This window comes from Tamandua tetradactyla, chromosome 6 (genome assembly GCF_023851605.1).
Source record: "Tamandua tetradactyla isolate mTamTet1 chromosome 6, mTamTet1.pri, whole genome shotgun sequence".
Taxonomy (NCBI): Eukaryota; Metazoa; Chordata; class Mammalia; order Pilosa; family Myrmecophagidae; genus Tamandua; species Tamandua tetradactyla.
The window spans coordinates 172,150,496-172,173,592 of NC_135332.1; the positions used below are offsets into that span (position 1 = coordinate 172,150,496).

Consider the following 23,097-nt stretch of genomic DNA (forward strand, 5'->3'; position numbering starts at 1 on the left):
CCCCTGTGTGGGCTGATGGGTGGCACAGAGCCCCGTGCACAACCCCGTTCACGTGGGGCCCCGTGACGCCCGCGGCTGCCAGCAAGGATGAGGACTGGTGGTGCCCAGGTGCTTTGGGGAAGGATGAGTGCAGGCTGGGCAGGGCGAGTTACTGGAACCGCCGGGCAGCCCTGTGAAGGGAGCGGGCTCCTGGGTGGTGAGCTGGAAGGAGAGGAGGAGCAGACTTCGAGGCGGTGCCCAGGGAGGCAGGGCGCCTCCTGGCAGCATCGGTTCTCGCTGCTGGCACTGGGGTGTGGTGTGGGACCGGGAACTGAGAGCTCCCCTTCCAGCCTTCACCCACACCAACATCTCCCCGTGGGCACCTTCAGAAAGTAGAAAGAGAGCTGGCCATTCGAGACTGGAACTGAGGAATGGGGGAGTCCCCTAGGGAGTTTTACCAGGCAGTCTTGGAGAGAAGATGGACTAGCTTATGAGCTCTTCTCACTCTTCTGCAGAGTTTTTCACATTGTCATATGGCCACTTCTTGCTCACAGATTTTGTGGCCTTATCAAGGGCACGGGTGTTCTTTGCCGAGTGTCTTTTACGTTGGAACATGCTCACAGAGGCTGTGGATGACCCACAGTCAGGAGGTGAACTGTGGTCTTGTCAGTCTTCCTTCTCTGTCTGCTGTTGTCTCATAACTTGGGAATCTCTTATCTCAACTATTCCTGATGGTTTCATCTTGTCCTCTCCTTTCTCCTGTTCTCTACCTATTCTTCCATCGTACTTCCATGCTTTTCTCTTCAATCATCCTTTTATGTTTAATTCCACAGAGCCACTCTTCCACCCAGTAATCTTTCCACTCATCCATTCTTCCATCAAGCCATCCTTCCATGCAGCCACCCTTTTCCCTAGCTGTTCTTCCATCTAACAGTTATTGCCTGCCCTCCATGCACTGGCCACTGTGCCAGACACTGGAGATGCTCAGGTGGATAAAACCCAACTCTGAACTCTGAAGGAGTTCGAACTCTAGTAGAAAACCAAGCCTGTTAATAAGTCATTCTAGCATGGTGTCGTAGCTGCTGTAATAGAGGTTTGAACAGGACATACGGGGACACACAGGGGAACGAGGAGTCCACTATGCTTGGGTAGCCTGAGGACAGATTCACTGGAAAATTACTTGAGTTGGGTCTTGAGGAATGAATCAGTTATTCAGAATAATGGGGTAAGGGGGAGGAGGCAGAGGTGAGCATGGAAGCCTTGAGATGTATTAGTAGAACTGAAAGAGACTGATGGATTCATTCAGTTACAGGTCAAACTGCAGAAGTTTGTTGAATCTTTGTATCTTTGTGGTCTTGCCATCCCAATGCCCAGCACATAGTAGGTCCTTGATATATGATAATTCACATCCTTTGCTGTCCTTTCTAGAAGTGAGTTCCTTTTGGGTCCATGCCTTTGTCCAGGCCCTAGTAGTTGACCTGGTTAGGGAGCAGCTGCTTCCCGAAACAGAGGTCCCGAAGGTAAGAGGCGGGCCTAGCCCTGGCAGGAGAGTTGCAAAAACCCTCTTCAGGCCACAGTCTCAGAATTGAGGGAAACTTAACAGGCGAACAGATATTTTTCTGGGCACACCTATTTTAGAAATGTTGGAAAATATGTACAAACATGAAGTGGAAAATATGGATTGTCCATAATCCTGATACCCAGTGATAACCATTTTTAACATCTTGCTCTCTTACTGTCAGATGATTTCGTATCCTGACTTTTTTTCCCACTTAACATTTTATCTTCACCATTTCCCAGTGTCATTGCAAGTTTTAAATCTTGTTTTGAGTAGCTTTATCATATTTCACCATGTATACGTACCAGGGAGATGCCCCGTAGGTGGTTTTTCCTCTCTCTTTGAAATGAGGGTAAAAAAAGAGTCCTACGAGCAGGGGGTTGTGAGGACAAGACTGGGAGAGCTTTTCGGGTGGCCCCTCCAGGGCATGCAGCAGAGGCCCAGCTCAGCTGACTGCTCCTGGTATTTTTGTCACTGTCATTGTCATTAGCCAAGTCAGGACTGCTGAGCGTGAAGAACCTCTTGTGGTTTTGTCTGTTCGAACACGCAGGCCTTCTCGTACGTCTCTGGGTCTTTTCTTGGCAGAGCCACCCAGCAAGGTGCAAGGAATTCTCAAGAATCTTGATGAAGGCTGTTAGATTTCTTCTGAGGAATCCTTTTCCAGTAGCCACTCCAGAGTGTCTTCTTCTAAATTTTGAGCTTTATAATTAATGTAGCAAAACTTGGGGCTCAGGTTGAGCAGTGCAGGTGGCAAATACTGAAATAAAAAATAGACCAAAGAACCAGAGTCTTGTTTTAAATTTGCTTTGCTCTGACTACCCATGTGACTGAGCATCTTTATTGCCTGTTTGTGTTTTGTAAACTGGTCATTTCCTTTGGGGTGCTAGTGACTTTTTTTTCTCATTGATTTGTAAGGGGGGTCTTGATTAAACTTGTGTGTTTTGCAGGTGGGGAGGAAGGGGAGCCCCTTCGAACTCATTGTTAGGCATACTGTTCTAGAAACAGGCATCCCCATTTCTATTTCTTTACCCATCTTTACATTTCTTTACAAATCTGCATCTGACTGTGACAGCAAAGCCATGCTTTGCAAGTGAATGCAAGGTCCTGCCCCATTGCTTTGGACAGTTGTCAATTTTAAATGCCCCCAGATAAGTGGTATTTGCCAAGGAGCTTCTCTCCTTTCTCCTCCCTTCTTTCTTCATAAACAAATAATTAATACTACTCATCTTTCAAGTAAGTAAATGACAACTTTTCAAGCAGTTCCATTTGGAGCTACCAGGTTAACTCCTGGGGAGGGGATGGACTTCTTCATAGCCCCAATTGTAATTTGTGACTTAGGTGTTGGTTTGTGAGAACATTTGTTTGCTCGAATCCTCTTGAGGACAGGGACCGTGTCTTTGTCCCATCGGGTATGTAACCTCAGCCCCTGGTGCAGTGCTGGCTTGGAACAGATACCTGGAGTGGTAAAGGGACCTGCCCAAGGCTTCCCAGCTTGGGTATGGCAGGTTTGGGCTCATCTTTGAGCCTGATCCCTCAGGGTCCTTTGTATTAGTGTCAGGGCTTTGCTTTGGTGTCTGGAGTGAGAGGAGCAGAGGTTGGCTGAGGTGGCAGAGCCTTGTCCCTGGCCCCCACCCGGCTTGGCCAGCTCTGCACTCTAAAGGCATTAGTCATTACGGGTTATTTGGGCCCAGTGAGGACAGTGTGAGATCTGGGGGAAAGGTTGGGGCTGGATTCCAGGTGCATGCTGAGTGACAGCTGGCTGTGCCCTCTGCTTGCTTACAGCCACACCTTGCACCCAGTTTGGCTTCCCGGGACCTGCCATTGAAGGGGAAAGAAGCTTTCTTTGGCACAGGTCGAGGCCTGAAACCAAGAACTCTGGTTCGGCAACTCTAGGTCCCATCCTGCTGGCAGGAGAAGCTGCAGGTGGGTGTGGGTTTGTGCTGGGGGTGGGGGTGGGACAAAAAGAAAGTGTGCAAAGGCATCCTGGTGATTTCAGTGATGGCCGGGCGATGGGAGGGGGGCGAGGGGGGGGATTCATGGTGGAGCAGAAAGAGCCTGTCGTTGCTAGTTCCCTGCTGTGAGTTTGGGGGTGCTGCTCATTCTGAGGCTTAGCCATCCTGTCTATGCAATGGACCAAATGCAGCTACCCGCGGGGTTTGTGGGCAGGTTCAGTGACTTAATGCCTGCTTCTGGTGCTGAGCCAGTGCTCGGTGGGTACTGGTTTACTTTCATTTGCCACCCCCCATTTAAAAAAAAATAACTCACACATACATTTGGCAAAATATTTCTGACATTGGACAATTCTCAGTAGACTCACTGAGAACTCAAGAGCTCCTCTGCCCACCAGAACACTGGAAGGGACCCCAGTTCTACAACCAGAATCACGCGAGCATGGACCCAGCCCGAGTCTGTGGACTCCATGCGGGTGGCAGAGAGAATGCCAGGGGGCTCCAATCCCAGACCCACAGCTGCGTGGCCCCGGGCGAATCTGCCATCATTTCCTCATCCGTGAAGTAGGCCTTAGAATATCTACCCCACAGGTTTCATGAGGATCCGCAGGATGGGGAGGTGACTGGAACCATCCAGAAGCTACCATGGGTTGGGGTGGGCCAGGCTTTGCAGTGGGGAGGGATTGAAGAGCAGCCTGGAGGCCTGACATGAACAGGGCTGTCCTGGGTAGATAAACAGCCCTCCAAAGCCATGCATGCTGTAATCATGGGATCCTGAGAGTACGACACATTGCATGGCAAAGGGGGGTTGAGACTGCAGATGGAATTAAGGTTGCTCATGAGGTAGCCTTAAAATGCAGCAGTTATCCTGGATTATAGGGTGGGCTCTGTGCAATCATAGGGAAGAGGAAGAGAGGGGCAGGAGAGGAGTTCACAGAGATGCAGCATGACAAGGTCTTGGCTTGTCGTGTTGCTGGCTTTGAGGATGGAGGGAGGGGGCCATGAGCCAGTGAATGTGGGCAGCCTCTAGAAGCTGGAAAAGGTGACGAGAGGGATTCTCTCTTGGAACCTCCAGATGGATTGCAGCCCCAGGAGCCTCTGGCCTCCAGGACTGAGTGGTGTTTGTGTTGATTTGTTTTAGCAGCTGTAAGAGGCTTATACTTTGGGTAAAGCATATACTAGCCACTCTTGGTGTCCTGTATGTGGGGAGTGGGGGGCTGGAGGCCATCAGAGGACCTGCCTGGTGACTGGCCAGGGCCGGCGTCAGTGAGCAGGCATTCTGAGATCCGGGCCATAAAAGGCCATGTACAGATGCCCAGGTGCTCCTCACCTCTCCCTTGGCTAGTCCAGCCTTTGCCTTGGGCAGCTGGGAAGGATGACATCAGGGCGCCCTAGGAGCTGGCACCCTCCCCTCCCCGCCCTGCTGTTTTTAAGTTTTAATTGTTGGTTTGTTGGAGTTTGGTGTTTCTTTAAGCAACTTGGGAGCACTCGACAAATGCTCTTCCAGCTTGCTCAGGGCCCAGACCTTCTTGACCTTTCCTGGACGTGTGTCCTCGTTCCTGCTGACCAGGGCCTCCTGATCTGTAGAGTCAGGATATTGGGGCAGCGTGGGGGCCGGGAGGACGGGAGGATGTGGCCCCAGCCCCTGAGCACCTTGTGTCTTCTGAACCTAGGCTCCTGCTTCCCTGCGGGCCTTGTCCCTGTATGAACGGTGTCAGGCTCTGCTTCTGTCCCATGCCGGGAGAGTGGAGCTGGCCTCCTTGCTTTTTGGGGCCTCCCTTCCCCATCCACATCTCATTCAGCTCCTGGTGAGGCCTGATGTGGGGCTGGAGGAAGGAAAGAGGGCGCCTGCCTGAAGGACTGCCTCGTCCGTTGGGTGAGACAGACAGGGGCTGTGAGAGGGTGGGAGGTGGGGACATCGCATCAGAAGAGGGCGTTGACTGCAGAGACCAGAGGGCCAGGGAGAGGTGGGTGCAGGCAGGCGTTCATGCAGGAACCCAGCCAAAGAGGTGGGCACCTCGCCTCCCGTTCACGGAGCCTCTGGAAGCACCAGCCATGGTGCCAGGTCCTGAACACGCCATCTCGGAGCCCTGGGCCTGACTTCCTAGAGGCTTTTACCGTTTTTGTAGGAAGGTGCTTCTTGCCTTGTGAGGGGTTTGCTCTCTTACCCTGTGTGTGTAGGGCTGGGATGCATTGTCTAGGGGTACATTACAGCTTAAGCCCGGACAGCTCCGGTCAGGCTGACAGGTGGCTGGGGCCTGTGTGGGCCGCTCCCCTCGCTGGGGGGCTCCGCCGAGACGATTGGACACAGGACCTGGCTCAGCCGGCCTCAAATGCCCCCCAGAGACCTGCTCAAGGGCTGCCCGCCTCCGCTCTGAGGCTTGATCACTTGTAGGGCTGGGAATGGCCGGGAAGCTGCCCAGGCCTGTGTCCGCCCTCAGTCTGGGAGGCTGGAGGGCCCTGCTGAGCCAGCACCATGGCCCTGCATTCCCACCCGCACTCGCCTCTGCCCTCCTTGACAAGGGCTGGGCCCTCGGGGTGGTGATGCCCTCTTGGGGCTGCCTTGGGTATCGGGGGGAGATGAGCTTTGAGGACAGCTCTTGAGGCTGTGCAGTCTCATGTTTTAGGCAGATGTGCTGGCGGGGGGTGGGGCTCGGAGGTGCTGAGACCCAAGGGGGGGATCTCTGGGACGTCCCCTTTAGCCCGCCATCTCCTTTGGTGTAAGTGCCCCCAAGGCCTGAGGCCACCCATTCTCCACCCTCTAATAAAACCACTGTGCACCACTCCCTGTGGAATTCCAGCTGTGCCTTCGTGGAGTGGGACGTCCTCCTTAAACCTGCGCTGTAGAAGGGAATGAAGGAGAAAGACAGTGGCAGTGACCAGTGACATAGTCCCAGTGGCATTGTGTTGGTGTCTCAGACCCTCTGTCCCTTGCAGTCAATGATTTTCTCCTTGGCTTTTTCAGTAATTGAACAATAATTTTTTATTTTTATAAAAAATTCAATGATTCAATAATGTTTTTTCCTGATTGTAAATATTTTGTTTAACAAAGAATTATGTAGTAGTTCTTCTGAGCCAGGCACTGTTCTCAGCCCTTTGCAAACATGAGCTCGTTTAATTTAATCCCACAGCAGCCCTGCGAGGGCTTAGGGGCCTTAAGCCTTTACAGGGAACTCAGAGTCTATGGCACTTTCTCCTTTGCTGTACTCCTTTCTAAGAAAAGAATAAGTGAAAAGAAGCAAATTTCTGGACAGTTCCACCACCCAGAAAGAAACACATTTCCAGAATTTGAGGCAGTTACATGGCTGCAAAGCATTTCATTATATAGTTATATCATAGTTCATTTAACCAGATTCCTGCCATTTGAATCAGTAACAATTTAAAAGAAAAAGATAAATGTAATTTTGCATCCTGAGCCTCCTTCCCCTCAACGCATTTATCTTTCTAGTGCCAGCTCTCTTATTTTGGAAAGTTTGCTCAGCTCTGAGAATGACTTAGGTAGGCACTCCCACATCCCTGATGCACACTTGGGTATTTGGAAGTTGCTTCTGGTGGCCTCACGTGTGTGGTCAGCAGCCTTGGGCAGTGCGGATGGAGGAGGCGAGGCACACCGGAGCCCGGGGACCAGGTGCAGGGAGGACGCACGCCCATGAGTCAACAAGCTTGCAAGCTCCGCGTTCCGTAGTACAATCAATTATTTAAACTCTCATTAGTAAATCATGAAGTGGACATTATTATGTATTATTATTAAATAACAAAATGATGCTAATGCTATCAGGTATTAATTATTTAGGTCTCATTACTTAGTGTTACGCTTTGAAGTGTTTGACTAACATAGAAAGTCGGGCAAAGGGGATGTTGGAAAAGGCCAACCTTTTTTCTATTAAGCTTTTTCCCCTCCTCTTGCTTTCTTGAGAGCTTGAGGACCCTTAAAACACACACACACACACACACACACACACACACACACATACACACACAACCACAACAAGCTGGTTTTGCTGTTCCTGAAGTTTCATAACCTGGAGTTTGAGAATGTTTGCCATTTGCACATTTTATTTTATAGTAGAGGGAGCAGTAGCTAACAGAGCCAGACTCCCTGTGGTGGGAGAAGGTGGGTGGAGAGAGCCAGCAGCCCTTCAAGGCTCTGGTGAGTGAGTGTGTGGTGAATGAAGGGACGGTGAAGAGGTATGCTGTAATTGCCTTCTGCATTCCTGATTATAGCAATGGGAGCTCTTGAAACGTCCAAACATCCTCTTTAGCTAGAGGAACCTCCTCTGCCGACTACTGACTGTGGGACGTTGGGTAGGTGGCTTGACATCTCTGAACCTCAGTAGCTTTAACTTGTCCTGGGTCATGGTGATGCTTAACTTTAAATGCGTAAATGTGATGACACGTGGACAACCCCGGAGAGGCTGGTGCCCCAAGAGCGTCAACCCTTCGTGTTGCTGTCTGCGAGCTAGTGTGCTGGACAGCCCCGTTTTCTTCTGAATGTGTCACCCCAGAAAACATCTGCCTCCTGTGCCCGCCTCTGTCTAGTGCCTGGCAGGGGGAGGAAGCCCAGAGGAAAAATGCTGAGTTAATTCCCGTCTTCTTTGACATCTTCCATAGGAAAAAAAGTGAAGTGAGAGCAAAAGTGTGAAACACAGAGGAAAGATGATGGTCATGGGCTCCTTCGGCTGCACCTGGAGAAGGAATGTTGGACAATGACATTTCACGTGGGGCGATAGCCCACTATGTATTTGCTTAGAGTTGTCACATGGAGCTGCCTCTGCATTCCCAGGGGCTGGCAACCTCAGGAAAAGTGAGGGGTTTCCTCAGTTAGGGAGTGGTGATGGTGTCCTGTCTTAACATTTTATAATTAAATAAACATTACAGAAAAGAGAGAAATTCTGTTCCCCCATCTTCCCCCCCCCGCCGAGTCCCGCCACCCACACTTGGCTTTCCTTGCTGGTCAGGTCCCTGGGGCGGAAGAGTTTGGGGGCAGCCTTCAACTTCAGCTGCCTCTACCATCGCCATACTCCTAGTCACATATTAGGACATCTGTTCTCAGAAAGGTTGTTTTGGTCTGGGACCCTTTCCCAGAGCTGGGGGAGAACCCCCTGTGCACCCTTCCCTCCCTCCCCCACAGTCGCCTGTCAGCCTGGTGGGTTCAGAAGGGTTGGTGGTAGGACCAGTAGGTTCAGGTGAGACCTGCCTTGGTCGCAGGTTGCTTTACGTGCATGTTTTTGTGACGTCTGCATCAGCTTCCTGGGGCTCTGCTGGCAGGCGTTGGCCTGGAGTGGACGTGCTGGACACCTGCTGTCACCTGGGTCACATCCCACAGCCTGGCACGGGACTTGGGTTATAAAAAGGTCATCTTCTTTGGTGATTTTGGAGCCAAAGCCAGGAACTGTTCTGTAATCCACAGAAGAATACTTGCAAATTCTAGTGCCAGATTTTTTTTTTTGCAGCGTTTTTATTGATATGTCTTCATGTACCACATTCCATCGAGAGTTTGCCATCAGTGGCTCACAGTATCATCACTGAGTTGTGTGTGCATCGCCATGATCATTTTTAGAACATTTGCTAGTGCCAGATGTTGATTCAAGAAAAAAAAAATAAAACCAAGCCAAACATTTGTAATTTTCTTTCTGATTACATTAAAATATGTGTTTTAGAAATAACCTCATACACTACAGAAATGTGAAAAGTAGGAAGTGACCTTTCCGTATAATGCCATCTCTGTCCCTGGGCAGAGAATTTTAATAGAAGGAGTCTGAAAACCCTGGCTTGGAATCCCTTCATGTCTATTTTGTTTTCTCTGGGTCTCGAGTGGGGACAAATCCTGTCATCCCCGAGGGCCACCCAGAGATGTAGGGGGCGGGGAGGTGGGGGTGTTTGAAGAAATGACGGCCACGGCACCCCTGGTTCTTTGTGGTCTCAGTAAATGCTCTTTGTGTCCTTGTCCTGGCCCTGACTTCCGACCTCCTAGGAACCCTGAGCAGAGGCAGCGGAGGCCACTGGCTGTTCTGGGACAGCTGCCCTGTCCTCCCCAGCCCTGCAGAGGCTGGCCTCATCCTGCTTGCTCACTCGTGGCTGTGGACCCGGCCCAGCTGTCCTGCCCGGGTTAGGCAAGGACACCCAGCCACAGGAGTCGAGCCTGGAGCCCCGTGTGGTATCCTGAGATGTGGGCCTGTCTCTGGCTTTGGGGATTCCAGGCCATCGCAGGCTCAGGCTGATGCATGCTCCTTCTTGCCAGCTGCAGGAGCTCCCGGGACGCACGGCTCCCTCCCCTCCAGCTCCAGGTCGGCTTAATGAACACAGCCAGAATTCGCTGGGCATCTCGAGTTAACTGAAGGATAACACTATCTCAGCCTTAACTAATTTGGAAAGTGAATAGAGAGGAGACCCCTTTTAATTTCTGGAAGCACTGGGGATGTTTTTGTTTTCCAGGTACTTGCTTGGCTGCTGAGAAATCCTGGCTAAGGTTCACATGTGGAGCTGCTAGAGGGTAGCGATAATAGCTGATATTTATCGAGGCACTTTGCAGGGATCATCTCCTTTTATCTTCCCAGCAGCCGGTCCTGTGGAGTCAGGGCAGTCGTTAATTTTTGAGGAAGTGGAATAATGATGAGGTGCGGTTTGCTGGGGAAGGTACTGAGTTTTATGTTGTGCTTGGGGAAGAGACCAGAGTAATGGGGTATGGTCTCCACTTTCTCACCAGCCTAGCGGGTGATGGTGGAATCTGGCAGCACCCTCCCCTTCGCCTCTGAGCTCTGAGATGGCAGGACTTGGGTGAGCCTCGAGCCGCAGCAGTCCTGGGGACTTGTTCCTATTTGTTCACATCCAGTGGACACTGGAGGATGAGCCTCCACTTTGCATCTGTGAAAGGAGAATAGGGACAGACCGGTTGAAGGGCTGAGCGGTAACGAGGGGGCGGGTATGGTGAGGAATAAGTGCTCAGTCGTTTGCCTTACCTTTTCCCCTGTTTCTTTCACCCCCCTAAAACACTGCATGCTTCCAGAATTTGGAATATATTCATTTCTTTAAAACAGGTTTTTCTATGCCACAAAGAAAAGTTCCCAGTCCTGCTACTTACTTCCTAGTTCGGTGACCTGGAATAAGCCTCAGGTGCTCATCTGTGACCCGCAGCTTGTGGTGCGGTGCTTGGTGGGAACAGGAACCCCTCCACCCTCCGCACCCCTCAGCGGCCACCACTCAGGCCTCCCTGCCTCCCTGCCTCCACCCAGGAAGGAGAGATGCATTCATTCCCCGAGCGCTCTACCCCAGGCCAGAGCGAGCCCTGAGATGCTCCTGTATCACAGCCTCCTGGGGAGCCCCTTCAGCCCTGGCACCAGGCCTGCCCCAGGCCTCCTGACGCCGATGCCCTGCATGGGCCTGACGGCGCCCTGTTGTCTCCAGGGGCTCCAGTGACTCCAGTGACTCCAGTGACTCTTCCCCACAGTCAAGTCTGATACCCACTGACCCGAAAGCCCGACCGGAGGGGACTTTTGTGAGAAGAGCACAGTAACCTGCACTGCACAGGCGCTTGGCAAACAGGGGGTGACTCACACAGCCCAGGCAGCAGTGTGTGTGTGTGTGTGTGTGTGTGTGTGTGTGTGTATGTGCTGTCACACTTGGTTTGCCACAAATGCCCTCATGCCACTCAGTTCCCACGGAGCGCTGGGTTCTTTTCTGGGATGCCATACTGATGTGTTTTTTGTACCATGAAACTGAATTTATTTTTTCCCTTTTCTCCCCTCTTGCTCTCTCCCCTCTCTTCTCTTCCCTCCCTTCTTTTCCATATGTTTTCCCCATCTCCTGGCCTCTTCAAGGCTGTGGACTGGAACAGCAGAGGGGTTTGCCTTCCAGTGGGGGCGCTGGGAGAGGGGACTGTAAGTGGTATGTGTCCCCCGGTCCCTTGCTGGAAGTTTTCCCTGGCTCCTTCCCTCCTTGGAGCAAGGCAGTGCCGACTCCCCGTGCCCTGCCCGAGTCTGTTGAACTTTGGTTCTAACCCTCACTTTGACATACCTGGTGTCCTCTGGGCCAGGTAGATTGCTGGAAACGTTTACTTAGTGAGCTGTGCCTGTGTGACTTGAAGTAGAGACCTGTTTCTGAGAAAGTCAGACGTGCATTCCCAAGTCACTAGCGTGACCTCCCGGAAGCCCAGCTAATCCAGGCTGTAAAGGGCAGTGGGAACAACAGTGGTGATTGTGGGATGTGCTGCTGGGAGAGGTGGGAAAGGGCAGCTAGAGCGGCTTGCCTTGTGGAAAGCTCTGTCTCGGGGAAGCCAGCTCCCCAGTCTGAAGAGAGTCAGAGCCCACGACCCCCAAACGTGGCCCCATCCCCAAAGTGGGGCAGGTCTGGCGCGGCGTGGACCTGGAGGGGATGTGCAGTCAGATCGCCCGGGTTCAAATCTGCCCTGGCTAAAGCTTCCCTGCCGCGTGCTTCCCATCCGCAGTGCTGGGTATGGGGCCGTACACCGGCTGTGGGGGTGAATGGGAATGGAGTGGGAAATTAAAGAGGACCTCTTCTGTGATAGGTGCTTAATTAATAATTTCCATTTCCCTTTTTTTCTCCATATCTTGAGCACCGCACCCAAACCCTACCATGAGCATCTTTCTTCATCTTGCCAGTTGACACAGCTCTGGGCATCTCTGTGGTGCTTCTTTGGACAGCCCCAGCCCTGCTGCGTGTCCCAGGCCCTGCAGGGCAGCCACGACCGTATGGCTCATGCTTTGTCTTAGTTCTTCATAGACCGGGTCCTGTCCTTTAATGAGAATTTACACTTGCTGTGGCCAGAAACCAGTGTGAGCTCTCTCTCTCTCTTTTTTTCCTCCGCTCAAAGTAACTTTCTTTTTGTCTTTTCAAACCTGTCAGATCAATTAAGCCATTTTCTAATCTTGAAACCAACAAGATTAGAAAGAAAATGAAGCAACGCTTTCCATCAATCCTCCCCAGTCACACAGGAATGTTTTAAGGAGCAAAGTCAAAACTTTGCCAATTGAGAAGCAGGTACAGCCTCCACTGCACTTAACTCTTCATCGAAATAAACAAAAGTAAGTTGCAGAGCATAATTGCTGCCTCTTTTTTTTTTTTTTTTTTTTTTTTTTTTTTTACCTATGAGCCACCAAGGAAGTTAAAACATAGGTTAACCCATTTCAATGATCCTTAGTTTTCACTTTCTGACCATCATTTGTTTCTGATTTTTTTTTCTTTCTTAAAACTCCAGAGTCCTGGGGTTGAGGTTGTTCCATCTAAAAGGCTTCATGAAAACCAGAACCTTTTACAAGGAGCTGCCTGAGTGTGACTTCCCACTGGGAAAGGGTTATTGGGGTGCTCAGATGGCTGGAGTCACACAACACCCCACGAGCAGTCCCCAGTCCTGCCATTTTGGATGCCAGAGGGCAGCTGGCCAAGGTCACTGACGCCACCCACGGCTGGCAGCAGGACACGGAATGCCCACTCTTCCTGCCCGGGCCAAGTCTCTGGAATGGGCAGGGGGCACCCCAGGGAACGGGAGACGTTCATCAGGGAGAAGGGCAACTTTGAAGGGTTTTCTGGGGGAACCTGGTGGAGGTGTGCAAATGTCCCCAGGGACTTCCCCTTTGGCCTCACTGCAATGCCCTGGGCTTGGGACCCCTCAGCCTCCCTCAGACCCCTCCCTGAGCCCAGCCCGTGCCACTGTGGTCCCCGTGACACTTAGTGCTCCCAGTGCTGGGAATGGACGTCGCAGCCCATGCTCAAAAGGGGGCCAGTCTAGTGGAGCTATTGAGTCTTCTTCACAGTTACTTTCTTGGAGAACACATGCTACTTATGTGTGTGTTCACATCACGTGTTCTGACTCTCCGAGGGTGGGTTCTGTCTTCTGCCCACAGCCCTTTCTTTGAGTCATTGCTTTGACTCAGGTCCTTTGCGCTTTTCCCATTTGTTCGTTGGGATTTGATTGACAGCGGGGCCTTTGTTGACCTTTCCCTGAAGGATTTCGTGGGCAAGGCCAAACAAATGGAATTTTTTAAGCCCCAAACTTTGACCATTTGCTACTTGTAGAAGGAAAGTGTTTATGACTTTTCTTAGCACATTTCAGTATCTCAGCCGCCTTTGAACTGTAATGATAAAGGAGAGTAGAGGTGAGCACTGATTAAATGGAAGATTTTCCTTTATGGAGTGGGTGTCCTATGTGCAGGGGATTTCCATGTGTTATCTCTGCACTTCCCCCTCATCTGCAGGACAGGTCCCTCTTTGCAGATATGGACACAGATTCCCAGAACTGAAGGCTTTGCAGCAGCTTATCATGTGGCCAGGCTGGAATTCTAACCCTGGTTAGTTTGCCCCTAAAGTGCTGGCCAGTGTGCCTCAGCCCCCCAACTGTCCCCCGCCCCCATCTCTCTCTCTCCGAGAATTCCTCCCGCTATTCCTCACTGGCCTTTTAGTTAATTAAGAAGACTATTTTGAGGAGTCCCACCCCTTAGGACTCTACTGTGAGGACAGTGGCATCCCACCACGCTTTGGGGCTCAGCCATGGTGGACTTCCAGGACACTTAGTGAGTGCCCACGATGTACCTGGCTGTGAGTGCCCATGATGTACCTGGCTGGCACTCCACGTCCCCCCAGGTGCATTTGCCTTCTCACCTGCAGGCAGGGTGGGAGAAGTGGTCAGAGGCCGGGGCGGGGGGGGCGGCTGGTGGTCAGGGAGGCCTGGCTCTCGGCTCCAGTCCATCCAGCTGTGCCTCCAGGACACAGCAGGACACAGTGTCAACCCTGCTGGACCTGCTGCTGGTTTGTTGTGACCACTGTCAGCAGTTCCTGGCAGTGGACGTTGCCGATGCCTCAGGAGCCTCTCTTTGTTGTCCTTTCCTGCCTCTGAATTGTAGCCTGCTCCATTTCTTTCTTCCAGAAGTTTCTTATCCTTGTCCCATTCTCCCCCATCACATAATCCTTCTCAGGTGGGAAAGCCTAGTGGTTAAGCATCGAGGTTCCGGGGACAGCATCTGGACTCAAATCCGAGCTCCGTCTCTTGCCATGTGTGCAGCTTTGGGTGCACAGCTTGCTGTACTCCAGGTTCCCATCCTCAGGAATTCCTACACTCAGGGTTGGTTGGGAGTCCGTGAATTAATACAGCAGGTGCTCTAACAACAAGCTCTCAGGAAATGTGGTGCTTCCCCACCCTGCAGGCCCTTGGCCTTGGCGCCTTCTGCTGACAGCACCCCAGCACCTAAGAAATGAAGAGCAGGTCCTCCCGCAGGCAGTGGGCCCCCAGGCCACTCTCACTTGAGTTTTGCTTCTGTTTCTTAGGAATGAACCAGGCTGGATTATCTCCAATGTCCTGGGCTCCAACAGGCTGGGCCTCCTGATGCCGAGCATGGCCCAGCCTCTCCCTCTGTCCCAGCTCCCACTGGCCCCTGGGGTACCTGGTTTACAGACACGTCCCACCTGGGTGCTTGCTTCTCTGAGTGCCCTGAACTTGACCAAAAGCTGTGTGGAAGCCGGGGTCATGCCTGCCTCATTAGGTGTTATTTCCTGCTCTTGGCACTGTCCTAGGGAACACTCAATACGTAGGTACTATTAAGCACCCCCTATTCCAGCAGACACTTACTGAGCACCTTTAGAGCTCCCCCACCCTGCACAGGATGCAACTGGCTTCCTGGAGCCTGGCAGAGGCTGCATGTCCTCCTTTGAAGGACCGGCCCTAGCAAATGCACCTTGCAGGGCTTGCTTACATACCCAGAGGAAGGTGGCTGCGGAGAGAAGGGCTTGCCCTCGTCAGCTGCTCTGCCTCGTCCCAGGTGAGCCTGGCAGCACCTGGCACAGCGCAGGGAGCGTCGCCGCCCTGAGAATGTCCGGTAACGGGACTGGACTGGGTTTGTGCCTCCGAAACCCGCCGTGCCGTGCTGGGGCGGGCGGTTCTGAGCTCCGACTGTCCCGTGCGCAGGGCTGAGGGCTGAGCCCTGTATTTGTGCACTCCGCCCCACCCACGTTTGCGCTTTCAGTCCTTGTTGTTATTAGACAGCTGGGCAAACACTTTCACGCTTAAGGGTTGTGCCCAAGGCCACGCAGCCTGCGGCGGGTGGCATTGGGATTCACTCCCGGGTTTGTATGGCCCCAAGCACCCCCACCCTCCATCTGCTGAATGGGGAGTTGGGAGAGTGCAAGGGGGCGAGGGGTGTGCTGCGAGGCTTGGGGATTCCAAGCAGCGGGGCTGAGTCTCCCCTGCACGCTTTGGGGAGGGGCGGAAATGAAGTGAAAAGAGCGTCTGTTGGCAGGGCAGCGGCTGCATGTCTCCTTGGTTGTCGCCCCAGGTTAGGCGAGCCCAGCTCTTGGGGTGTCGCAGAGAAATACCGCAGACACGGCGAGGCAAACTGCTGCCTCTACCTCCTCAGAAGAGTTGGAGTAGATACCTTCCTTGTGGCACCAGTTTTGAAGAAACCCTGCTACAGAAATCCAAAAGAAAGAGAAAGCAAGGCAGAGCCTTTTGCTAGCAGCGACTCGAGTCTTAGCTCCCGCTGCTGCACCTTGTCTAGAGCTCCGAGGTGTTGAAATCTACCTGTGCTGACTCTCATGTTACTAAAATTAAAGCGTGACTGATCAGTCCTGCCAGAGAGGGAAAGAAAGAATAACAATCCCCACCCCGAAGAGACACAGGCGCAGAGGGAAAGGAAAGCCTTGGCCGTGCACATGCCACAAGCTAGGCTCCTCTCCCAGCGCGGCTGCCAGGGGCCCCCTTACCTTTCTGCATTCTGTACCTTGTGCCACCCAGGAGCCCTTAAGTCTTCCAGCAACCAAAGCGTCCACCTGCCCCTCCCGCCTGTATCTGTCTATCTTGCATTAAGTGTGGAGGGTGCAATACGATACTCTCCTGGTGGTTGGGAGAATCCCCTGTGGAGCGTGGGCTGGTGGGAGCTCCCAGTGGGGAAGGCTGGAAGGAAGTGGCACCTTGGCCTGACAAGCACAGGGCCGAGAGCAGAGGCCTGGACAAGGGGGATGGGGTTTGGCTGCGTTTCCCTGAGGGGTGATCCCATGTCACTGGGCCAGGCATACCTAATTGTCAGTTAGTCTCCATCAGCTCCAGTGGCTATGGCCCCCAGGGGCAGGGGCAGGGACAGGGGCAGGTCCGGGCAGCAGACTGCGGGAATCCGGTGAGCAGGGGAACCTGGGAGCTGCCTATTCTCCAGCCTTGAGGGGTGCTCTGATGTCTTCAGGACCCAGCAAAACTCTTACAGCAGGAGAAATTGGGGAAAAATTATTAGAGAAGGTGCATGTTTACAGAAAAATCATGCAGAAAATACAGAGTGCCCATATCCCACTCCTATCATTAGCACCTTGCATTCCTGTGGTACATTTGTTACAATTGATGAAAGAATACTGTTATAATTATACTTCTAACTGTAGTTCATGGTTTACTTTATGTTCATTGTTTGTGTTGTATGGTCCTTTGGTTTCTTTTTAAAAATTTTTTTTATTACTAACATACAAGCTAAATTTTTTCCTTTTAACCACATTCAGATATATTTTAGTGCTGTGAATTCCATTCATAATGTTGTGTTATCATCACCACCATCTGTGACCCAAACTTATCATCCCCTCAAATAGAGACTCTGCATCTCTTAAACAGTGACTCCCCCTCCCCTCCTGGGGTCCCTGGAAACATGCGCTCTGCTCTGTTTAGACATTTCTTATTCTGGGCATTTCCTGTAAGCAAGATCGCTCAGTATTCGTCTTTTTGCATCTGGCTTATTTTCATGCAACACGATCTCTGAAAAGTTCCCCAGTATTATAGCATGTGTCAGAGCTCTGTTTCTTTTTCTGGCTGAATAATATTCCATTATGTGTATATACTATATTTTGTGTGTCTGTTCACCTGTTAAAGGGCTCTTGGGTTACTTCCATCTTTTGGCTGCTGGACATCAGTGTACAAGTGTCTGTTCGAGTCCTTTCTTTCAGTTCTTTGGGAATTGAAAGATACCAAGAAGTGGAATTGCCAGTTTTTATGGTAATTCCATGTTCATTTTTATGAGGAACCATCAAACTGATTTCCACAGTGGCTGCACCATTTTACAGTCTCGTTACCAATATATAAGAGTTCCAGTTTGTCCAGATCTTCACCAAAACTTGTTTTCTGTGTTTTATTGTTTTTGTGTTTTTCAGTAATAGGCATCCTTGTCTATGTGAAATGGTATGTCATTGTGGTTTTGATTTGCCTTTCCCTGATAGCTGATGATATTGAGCATCTTTTCATGTGCTTATGACCATTTATATATCTTCTTTAGAGCGATGTCTGCTCAAGCTCCTTTCCTATTTTTAAATTGAATTATTTATCTTTCTGTTGAGTTGTAGCAGTTCTTTATATATTCTGGATATTAAACCCTTATCAGGTATATGGTTGCCAATTATTTTCTCTCATTCAGTAGATTGTCTTTTCACTTTCTTGATACTGTTTGCTGACTTACAGAAGTTTTTAATTTTTATGAAGTCTGTTTTATCTACTTTTACTTTTGTTGCTCATGCTTTTGATGTCATGTCTGAGAAATCACTGCCAAATCCGAGGTTATGAAGGTTTCTCCTCTGCTTTCTTTTAAGAGTTTTATGGTCTTAGATCTTATGTTGAAGTCCTTGATGCGTTTAGAGTTAAATTTTGCATTTGGGGTGAGGCAGGAGTTTGTCTTCATTCTTTTGCTTGTGCATATCCAGTTTTCTCAGCACCGTTATTTTTGTTGTTGTTGTTTGTTTTTTCTTTTCTGTGAAAAATAACATAATATATACAAAAAAGCAATAAATTTCAAAGCACAGCACAACAATTAGGTGTAGAACAGATATCAGAGTTTGCTATGGGTTATAATTGCACAATTTTAGGTTTTTACTTCTAGCTGCTCTGAGGTACTGGAGACTAAAAAAAAAAAATCAATATAATGATTCAGAAATCATGCTCGTTTGTTAAACCCTACCTCCTCTGTTTAACTCCACCATCATTTTTATCTTTCTCCTAGTCTTTAGAGGTATTTGCTATGCCCATTCTAACTTTTTCATGTTGGAAGGGGCTATTGATAATATGGAGTAGAGGATGGAACTAGTGATGTTTTAGCAGGCCTCTCTGCATTTCAGGACTTACCTGGTCCAAGGACCCATCTGGAGGTTGTAGGTTTCTGGGAAGTTATCCTAGTGTATGGAACCTTTGTAGAATCTTATACACCCTAGGTGTTCTTTAGGATTGACTGGAATGGTTTTGGCTGGGGGTTGGCAAGTTATGGTAAGTAGCAATGTCTAACTGAAGCTTGTGTGAGAGTGACCTCCAGAGTAGCCTCTCGACTCTATTTGAACTCTCTTAGCCACCGATAACCTTATTTGTTGCACTTCTTTTCCCCCTTTTGGTCAGGATGGCATTGTTGATCCCACGGTGCCAGCGTCAGACTCATCCCTGGGAGTCATCTCCCATGCCACCAGGGAGACGTTCATCCCTGGATATCATGTACCATGTAGGGAGGAGGGCAAGGATTTCACTTACAGAGTTGGCCCAGTACCATTTGTTGGCAATTAGTGCATTTGACAACCTTGTCAAAAATCCATTAGCCATAGGTATATGGGTGTATTTCTGTACTTTATTTCTATTCCAGCGGTCTGTATGTCTGCCTTTATGCCAGTTTCAAACTGTTTTCATTGCTGTGGATTTGTCATATGTTTTGAAATTGTGAGACTTCCTATTTTGCTAATCTTTTCAACAATGATTTGGCTATTCAGGGGTCTCTTGTGATTGGTTCCATGTGAATTTTAGGATTAGCTCTTCCATCTCTGCAAGAAAGGCTCCTGCAATTTTGATAGGGATTGCGTTGAATCTACAGATTGCTTTGGGTAGTTTTGACATCTTTAACATATTAAGCCTTCCTATCAGTGAATATGAAATGTCTTGCCATTTATTTAGGTCTTCTTTAAAATTGTGGCTGACTTCTTTGACTCAAAATTATGTTTGCGAGATGTGTCCCTATGTTGTGTGTAGTAGTTTGTCATCTCATTGCTGTATGAAGTTCCATTGTGTGTGTGTTTATAAAGTCCATTCTGTTAGTCATGGGTGCTTGCGTAGTTTATAGTATTTGGTTGTTGGGTCTAGTGTTACTGAGAATATCTTTAGACGTGTCTGTTGGTGACACGTCTTGTGTCCACTTTTCCACCTAGGCATGAAATTGCTGGGTCCTTGGATATACATATTTTCAGCTGTAGCAGATAATGCAAAACCATTTCCCAAAGCGGTGGTTTCTTCTTTCGAATGTCCAACAGCCACGTGGGAGAGTTGTGGCTGATCTGCATCACGCCTGTCCTTGGTACCGTCTGTCTTTTTTATTTTACCCAATATCTTACGGAAGGAGCAAATGACTTGAAAGCAATCATGCTGCAAGTGAGCAACAGAGGAAATGCTCCCTGAGAGAGAATGGTTCTATGTTAACAGAAGCTGTGGGGTCCAGCACCCCGTATCATGGGCCCCCGAGGGTGGAGGGCTCCGTGGAGCCCCTTCTCCCTGAGTTTCAGCGCTGCACCTGGGACCATGACCTGCCCGCAGTAGTTCCCAGCAGACCGCGTGATCGTTCCTCCCCAGGTGACTTCAGCGCACCCGACCCCAGCCTAACGAACCTGCTTTCACATTTGCGTGTGGGCCGCAGTCAGTGTTTAACAGGCTGTGTTCCCCATTCCCCTGCCTGCCCTCAGCTGAGGCCTGGAACCATCGATCACCGCTCCCCTTTCTTCTGTAAGCAGCCCCTCTTTGCTGACCGGAGCCCCGGTCCTGAAATCCCCCAGGGCGCCTTCCCGAGGCTGGCTTCTCTGTGCTGGCCGCTCACGGGGGTTGCCGGTAGGGGCTGAGCGAGGACCCTGGCCTAGGGGCTCTGCCGTTGCTGAGCGGACACAGCCTGTTCCTTTTGCTGTGTGGAGTAGTGGCTCACGCGCCTGCAGAGTGCTCAGTGCCGTATGCCGGCTATGTCCTGTCAGCCTCACAGTGATGTAACTAGATGTTACCTACTCCCATTTAACGGATGAAGAAAGAAACGATTCAAAAACGTCCCCAGAATAACTCAGCTCGAGAATTGGGTAGCCTGCCCTCCACCATTCAGCTTTCAGCCGCCGTTTAGCGCCCTCCTCTCTTAGGGGCGCACAGGCTCCCTCGGGCACAGCAACTGGCTCGGCCGCCTGGAGCCTGCGGAGCTGAGACAGCAAATGCCACCACCCACGGTGGGACTGTCACCGGTGAAACTGTCTGGTCCCGGCCTGGTGCTGGCCGCGTGAAGGCCCCTGCTGCTCGGTGGCCTCCCCACCAGCACTGAGGACATTTGGGAAATGGCTTCAGCCCCTTGTGGGTGGCAAGCTTCGTCTTCGTTTGTGCTCCGAGGCCATTGGGATAAGGGTTTAGTGTGTGCGTGGAGGCTTTTAAAGAGGAAGATGCCCACTGCTTCCTTTGTGCTCAGGCGCTGGGTGCTGACAGCGTGCATGTGTGCGGGAGGGGCGGTAGCGAGGTGCTTTGGTTTCTCTGAGGAGCATGAGGGGCTTAAGCAGAGGCTGGATGCCCATCTGACCTGGTGCCTGTGGCAGGTAGGGCAGTGCCTTCTCCCGCCCCCAAGGTGCCCTGGAGCTGATCCTGGAACCTGTGAGCGTGTGACTCACACATCAAAAGGGACTTTGCAGATGGCCCTGAGGGTAGGATCTTGAGATGGGAGGGTTATCCTGTACCATCAAGGTGGGCTCCGTGTCATCCCTGGGTAGTTCAGAAGTGAAAGGAGGTGTGCAGTAGGATCAGTCGAAGAAACATCACCCTGCAGGCAGAGAGCTGCTCCGCGGCTGCCCTTGGGATGGGGAAGGCTCCACGAGCCAAGGAGTGCAGGTGGCCTCTGCAAGCTGGAGAAAAACAAGCTTGCTATAGACGGGTGAGACCTGTGTCAGACTTCTGACCTACAGACATGTGAGATAAATTTGTATTGCTTTACACTGCTAAGTTTGTGAAAATTTGTTACAGCAGAGAGAGAAAACAAATATGGTTGCAATTTACGGCCTGTAGTGGTCACACCCGCGGGTTTTGGAGCCAGACTGCGTGGCCTCAAATAGAAAGCAGTTCAGTGAGTCTATGATTTTCTAGCTGTGTGACCTTAGCCAAGTTGCTCAGCTTCTCTGCCTGGGGTTTCTCATCTCCATGATTGCATAATAACAGTCAGAACTCATGGGAACTTTGGGAAGGCTTTGTGAGGATTATGTGTGTGTGAAATGCCTGGAAGTATATTTTAGCAGTCGCATCCCATATAGGCATCTTCATGGGTGGTGCACAGGTGGTGAGGGTGCCGGCTCGGGAGACAGGCAGTCTACCTTCAGATCCCGGCTCTGCTTACACTCTCGCTAGTTGGAAGCAGGGCCAGCCTCTGAGCCCCTGATTCCTCATCTGTAAAACGGAGAACTGTAGCATCAGATGGCGGGGGCAGAGCTGTCAGCAGGATGAGCACTGGACCTCAGTAAAGGGCACTTACTGGCCTGATCAGGCCGGCTGGTGAATGGCTGAACCTCAAGCCCTGTGCCCTGCATTTGATTTCACCCTCTGTTATCTCTGGAAGAAGTTACACACTTGGGCTGGGGGGGCTAAATGGATCCCCGATACCTTGGCCAGTACTTGAGACTTCACAGGGGCTCAGTAACTTTTGAATGAATGAATGAAAAAGGAAGAGACCCGGACCCTGCCCGTGGATGCTCATAGGGTAGGGCAGAGCTTGGAGGGAAGCCAGGGTTCTGTGGTTGCCTTTAAAAAGAAACAAAACAAAGAGGGACTTCCTACCAGCTGACTTAAAAGCCCCTCGGTTCCCTGCCAGAACCTTTCCCCTGGGCAGGGAGCTCAGCGCTGCAGCGGCCTTGCTGTCAGCAAGCCTGCTTCCCTTTCTGGGCCTTTCTCTCCTGCCGTTATGATGGACAGCCCACGACCTCTTCCCCCTAGGCCCCACGATGGTTCTGAGGAGCCCTGGTGTTCCATGGACGGGACACTGCCCTGTAAGCCTCCCTGGGGCACCGGCCCTCCTTTACTTGGGTACCAGAGTGGCAGGGACTCACCTCTCTGAGTGTAGAGGATACTGACCCTCATTCTGAGGGTCAAATATGAAGGACGAAGAATTCCCCACTACCGTTCTGGGTGCATGATTTTGACAAGACGGTTTTTCATCCTACCAGGCCCCAGGATGATCCTTTGCCCAGGAGGGAATGAAAAAGATGCCCCTTACACTGGCTGTGCCTATTGGGTGCCTGGAGCTTTGTCCAAGGACTTTCTGAACCTGATGGATTTACAGTGATCGTTGGCCGCCTGGGGAACAGGCTGCTGAAAGCTCTTTCTGGAATCATGCTCAGCTGCACGTTCATGGATGTTAAAAGGGGTTGAAGGCTGGCCCTGGGTGAGCACGTCCTGGCTTCTTGAAATCCGAAGCCCATGGGGGACCGAGGACCCCAGCTTTCCACCAGTCACCCAGGAACGTCCGGTCAGGTTGGTACCAGTGACCTTCAGGTGCTCCCCTTGAAGATGCGTAAGTCCCCTCCACTCCTTGCCCACCTGTCCCCCACGCGTGCTGCTGTGTCCTGTCTGGGCCGTAGCTGTGGCGTACCCGCAGTGGCACAGAGGAGCTGGCT

At 51.0% G+C, this 23,097-nt stretch overlaps 1 long non-coding RNA gene across 8 annotated transcripts in view; it reads left to right on the forward strand.

Moving 5' to 3' along the window:
* The window catches only part of LOC143689047 (uncharacterized), a 213,150-nt gene that overhangs the window by 52,491 nt on the left and 137,562 nt on the right, over positions 1-23,097 (forward strand). The window contains exons 2-3 of one of the 8 annotated variants that reach the window (XR_013178498.1): positions 3,320-3,460; positions 22,648-22,954. The exons of 5 other annotated variants lie outside the window; for them this stretch is intronic. This is a non-coding gene — a long non-coding RNA (uncharacterized LOC143689047). The remainder of the gene's footprint in view (positions 1-3,319; positions 3,461-22,647; positions 22,955-23,097) is intronic. 2 more of the 8 variants (XR_013178500.1, XR_013178499.1) reach the window with 2 other exon arrangements.